The following is a 6,000-nucleotide window of genomic DNA, read 5'->3' on the forward strand; positions in this document are numbered from 1 at the left end:
TCTTTCCTTCACCTTTTTCCTTCCAGATTTCACATTGAGGTGAAATCTAGCTGTCCTGATCCAGTAACAAACCAACACAAGTTAATATTCCGCCTTATGAGCTGCATGTCAAGTTTAACTTAAAATTTAAGCTCCACTTGGGCAGGGGAGAGTAAAATAAATAAATAAACAAGGCTGCTTTGTGGTCTAATCCAGGGAATGCTAATTCATTAAAACCAAAAAAACCTCCTACATGCAGAAAAGGGAGAGAATGCATAAGTAACAGTTGCTACAGGGGTAGCCTGAAGCCATACACCAGCAAGTTACTCTGCTTGTATATTATGAGAATTTTTATCCATCTAATCAATAAGGAATGAGTAGTTACTATGGCAATTTCTACACTACAAGGTACTTGTGCTGCAGTAGAGTATGTTCTAGAAGGACAAATACACTTACCACTCTGTTATGTAAATTTTTGCGCCTTTTACAGTATTGCAGTGCCATGTGTAGGCTTGAGAAAAATGAGAAGAATAAGGTGAGAAGAATAAACTGAGTCATAAGATAGTGATAGTTATAAAGGATGGCTTGGGAATTAATCAGTAACTAATAGGTGGCATATTGAAGCAATCCACAAACATTCAAGCAAATCAAGCAGTGCTTTTGAAGATCTTTAGCTTGATATCACATATAACAAAACTAAGATTTCTCTGCTGTATTTCCCTTTGATTATCTTCCTTAGAGTTTGAACTGATGGGGCTAGAGTTTATTCTTTCTTATACCACCATCAATCCATACTAATATTGATTTCAAAGGATAGCAATACATTCTTCAGTACCTAGGGCTGATTACAATGGATATATTCTCTTACGGCACAATATTCCATAGCACTATAGGGACTGCTGACTCTTACACAGAAAACAAGGATAAAGCTTCACTCTCAAGATACATAATACTACAATAGAAGTGCAAGGTTCTTTAAAAGGTTTTGAAAAAAATTGATCATAATAATCTCCATTAAATGCATAAAGTACATATGCCTTCTACAAAATGTTTATCCCAATTCCATCATATATTTTGCAGTATTTATCCTCCCCTCCTCTACCCCCCCTCTCCCTCATCTCTTTTCAAAATATCATTTTTCAGGTATTAGAACAAATGGGAAGGGACCAATGCCAAGGAAAAACCTAAACACTACAGAGGCAGGCAGTTCCCTTGGAGAGGTCTGACAAGACAGACATCATGCCTGCATACAGAGACAAGTTAAGACTCATCACAGCTGCTGAAGATGGATCAATACTTGTAGCGCAAACCTGTTAAAAAGGTAGTCAGGACAGAAGCCTAGGTAAATTAGCACTTGGACAGCTTTAGATGAGAGAAACAGGCACGCACAAATGCAAGACCCTAAGGGCACTTTAAAACCTCTGTTAACATTCCCTAGAATACATATACGAGTAACATATGGCAAATTTACATGTGTGTTGACTTCTGACAAACATACACACCTGACTGAGCTTCAGATTTTGATGCCTTTTTTCAAATGATCGGTGCTGAGAACGGGAAGCTCAATGTACTGGGCTCTTTTCCAAAGCATTCAGATACAATCATATTTTTACTCATAAAATACTGACTCTAAGGTTATATTATAAAAAACACTACCGATTCCTACATAGGAAGGCTCTGGGATTCATTGTAGTAGCAAAATGTCCCCAGAAACCTCACAGGTGGAAAATAATTAAAAGAATAAGTACAACCCTTAATAATTATGCAGATTGAAAAGAGGTATTTGAAGTAGGACAATCCCTTTGAAACCTAAGAATGAAAGGAAGACATTTTATCAAAAGACAATAAACTTAGGCAAATCTTTTAAAGGATGGAAAGATAAGGAATAGTTGTATAACTCTGTCTAAGCTAATGATGTGATAATGTGTAAACATGCAAACACAAATCCAAAGCTCCAACAATGCACAAAACCCACTTCTTAAAATTGAAGGGGTCTCCAACAAGTTTACCCTACATACACCACTATGAAGGAGCATGCTAAGAGGCTGAGCTGCTCCTATAGAAGAGACTCAACCTTCACACTCTGCCTGCAGCCTATGTACCACAGTAGTCAACTGCTAGCTGCATGAAATTAAGACTGAGTCTGTCATGGATACACTTATCTTAGGACTCTTGAAAGGACTCACAGTTGGACAAGGAAGGGGTTTAAATAGACAGTTTATTTTCTTCAAACTGTGCTACCTCAACAGTACTCCCATTAGATGATTTCAAGACCATTTCCTTATTAAGACCAGCTACATCAGGATTTCCACTGCAGAAAAAGGGAATGAAACACAAGTAGACTGGCGCAGAGACAGTCGACATCATAAAACTAGACTTGAAAAAGGCTTTACTCTCGCCTCTTAGAGGTTTACGGGGGTCCTTAAAAGCCACAGAGCAATTCCTCAGAAAATACCATGTAATGCAGTTACAATAACATTGTTCAGAAGTTTGTCCCTTCACTTCATCAGCTGGGTATAAGAAATAATATGCTTTTAAAATGAGCAAGGACAGAGAAGAAAAGATTTTTATAGCATTGTTTTAACAGAACTGTTTCTTCCAGAAAAGTTTTAATGCAGTAACTTGCGTTTTAAAGGTCTATTTCTGTAGATGGGATACTTTACATCAAGCCTCTTCGTTTGAATCAAACAAACTGTGCAAGTCTGATACCTCCCTGAAGAAATCTTCAGCTGATCGCATTTTAATTTGCACCAAATGTTTCCGTGCCTACCTCCATGAACTCATCCTGGACAGAACTTTCTTACATCAAGTTGTCCTTTCAGCTAGCTCTGCAGACAAAGTTCTCTTTAAAGCACTGAAAATGGAAGAAAATGTGGCCTGTAAGGAAATACAACAGGAACTGACCGCATCTAAGCTAGTTCTCAAAGTGGCTTTTCTGTGGAAGTGTTTCCAATGAACTTCAGCCAATTTCCATTTTACTATTTAAAGAGCCTTTCACTGTGGTCTCAACGGATGTGCAATAACACCAACTATCCACATCACAAAACCCAACCATTTTAAAAGGACAACATATTTAATTGTGCTGCACTGAGAGAACTGGTATCTACTAGGAACTAGAAATTACACCCCAAAATAGAGAAAACACTATTTCTCCTATAGAATGGTTAGGTCTTAAAAGAAAAGGTCTGAAGCGTATCAGCCACTCTTGGATAGCATACCCAAGATAGAGCACAAAACATGTCCTGTGAGTTATGAGCTCTCCACTTTCAGTATTTTACACTCCCCAGGCTCCCATTATCCAATATCTGTTGTGTAATGTCCTGTTTGTAGTCTTCAGGCTGTTTGCTGATTATTTTTTAGCATCAGTAACAATTGTTTGTTGCTTGCACTACCTTCCTTACCTCAGGTCTATGTTGCCCTTGCATTCTATAGCAAAAAAAAAAAAGGCAATACAAAACCCAAACAAAACAACCCAGCCCCACAACATACAACCCACACTTTCAGTGTGGTGGAGGATTTAAGAAAACAACTATCACAAGCACCTGGCATGATCTCAGGCCTAAGCTGCAGCAAAGACAATACTAAATATTACACACAAACTAGAGCATGAAAGGATTTACTCTAGAATGAGTCACTGTTAGCAGTTTAATGGAAAGTAGGATGTTACCACCTACAAGTGTTTAAAAAAGAAAACAGGAAAAGAAAAAAAAAGCCTTTTACTGAGTCATAGTGGCAGCAAAAGTTAATCCTCTTCATTCTACTGTCCTTCTGGGCCCTGACAGGTTACTCTCATCCTCAACTCCTACACAGCTTTGCTCCAAGGAGCCTCATAGACAAGGATCCCCAGTTACTTCTCTGAAAGATGGACTCCAAGCTACACAAAAATTGAAAATAAAAGCAAATAAAGCCTAAGCATCACTGCTTTCCCATCATATCACGCAACAGCTGGGAACACTGGTGAAGGAGAATAACACAAAATGCTGCACAGGAATCTTTGGCCCTGTAGACAGGGAGACAGAGAGACAGGGTGTTGTTGCATTAACTCAGCTGTGTTGCTTAACTGCCTGATCAATGACAAGTCACATAACCTGACTGGCAAAAGCCAGATCAGAAAAAGCCAGATCAGGAACCATTCAAGCCTAACTGTTGAACAACGCATTTAGTGGGTCATTACTGACTTCAAGCTCTCTTTTCTCTGTTGCTAACTCCCACAGTATGACAGGATTTTCCAAGGATATCTGTGTCCAACGCACAACATATAGAACGAAACAGCAGAAAGCTCTTCAGATTTGCCTGAGCTTGGAAAGTTTCTCAGGAAGGACAATTTGCAGTGGCAGGATCCCTTTCTGTTTTAAGTGGAATTTGTCTATCCAAAATAGTTGTTTGCAGCTGGATGAAGAGACTACAAGACACTGATGAGAAACCAGATTGGACGACTGACCAAAGGGAGATGGACCCTTTCCCCAAGTAGAAAACAGAAGAGGGCAGTTCTGCCAGTTTTCCATGGCTTTCCACCTTCTCTAGTCCCTTAACAAAGAGGGTTGGGATCCCAGATGGTAATGATGGTCTAGACCTGTTTGGCCTCATCCACTTTGGTCTTTGACTGCATTCAGCCAGAGCTGGAAAAAGGATGATTAAGTAGCACTGTCAGACTGGCTTGTGGGAAGAAGAAAAAAAATAAAAATGCATTAAAACACCATTTTAGACATGGGTCTGAGACGTGGGAGATTTTTTTTTATTTTTTTTTTTTTTAATTACTTAAGAAGTGACATAAGGCTCCCATTTTCCTCTGGCAATATTTACAAGATATAAAATACTTTAATGCTCAATAGCTTGCTTGAATACCAAGTGATTCAGCAAGTTTTCCATTCATCTATATTCATACTTTCAGCCACAGTGAAAGGAAGACAATAGAGGCCAGATATGAAGAATACAAACAAAGCTGTGTAGTCAGGCTTTTCCAGAATCATCCCAGTCTGTCAGGCCATCATTCCAGAGCAGTCAATAGTGGCCAGTTTCCTATTCATGTTGCCCTACAGTTACAACAGTATGTCAAGGAGCCCCTTATATTCAGGTAAACAAGAGTCTTCCAGAAGACTGATGGTCTTTTCTGACAGTAATTAATTGTATAAAGGACAGGGTGTTATATCTTCAGGGCTCCCAATTCTGTTTTTGACAGAGTTTGATCTTATATTTCTATTTAGCATGACTCTGTTGTGCTTTACACTGAATCATCCAGACTCCTTTTAACAATGAACCAGGGGGTCCATGAGACCCATGTGTGCAGCTTCCAGGCTTGTCCCTCAGGCTCCTTCCCTTTTGTCACATGAGTCTGCAGAGGAAGTTCTATTCTCCAGTAGGGAGAAGAGGCTGTTAGCATTGTGCACAGCACTTTGGCAACCATTTATGCTGACATGCTTGTAACAGACCGGTAGATTGCTGACATAATGCTCAGGAGAAGGAACAACTCCTTTCTTTTCTTTTTTCTTTTTTTTTTTTCTCTTGTAGTTCATTTAACACTGAGGGCCTAGCCCCAGACTTGGGCTTCTGTGATAATAGCGCCAGCTGTCACACTGTAGACTTGGGATGTTAGACCCCCAGTATATTGGTATGGTTCAGTATACTGCAAGATAAAGAGATTTTGTTTGATTAAGTTCAGTAAGTGACAGATACATTTCTTGAAAGTCACATGCATGAAGAAATTGAGCAAAGAATCTGAAGCCTCCACATGAGGACTGGTCTGTTTGCAGGGATGAAACAACTTCAGAGGTTTCTGGAATTCTCATACTGGAGGATGACAAACCTGTTATAGCCCACACACAGTCATGCTGGCCACATCTTCCTCAAATTCTTCATAGCAAGAAAATGGCGACCCCTCAGTGTAGCTGACAGCCGTGAGGATCTTCACCTATTATTCTATGTATCATTCCGTGTTTGTTAAAGCTGATTATCTAAGATCATGCAATATCTGAGATGACTCATTGTTTTTTAAAGGTTTCCAGCATTATTTGTCTGAGAAAA

Source organism: Pezoporus flaviventris, unplaced genomic scaffold, assembly GCF_033815535.1.
Source record: "Pezoporus flaviventris isolate CSIRO_AGI_PZ_B2104156 unplaced genomic scaffold, CSIRO_AGI_Pfla_v1 ptg000001l, whole genome shotgun sequence".
Taxonomy (NCBI): domain Eukaryota; kingdom Metazoa; phylum Chordata; class Aves; order Psittaciformes; family Psittacidae; genus Pezoporus; species Pezoporus flaviventris.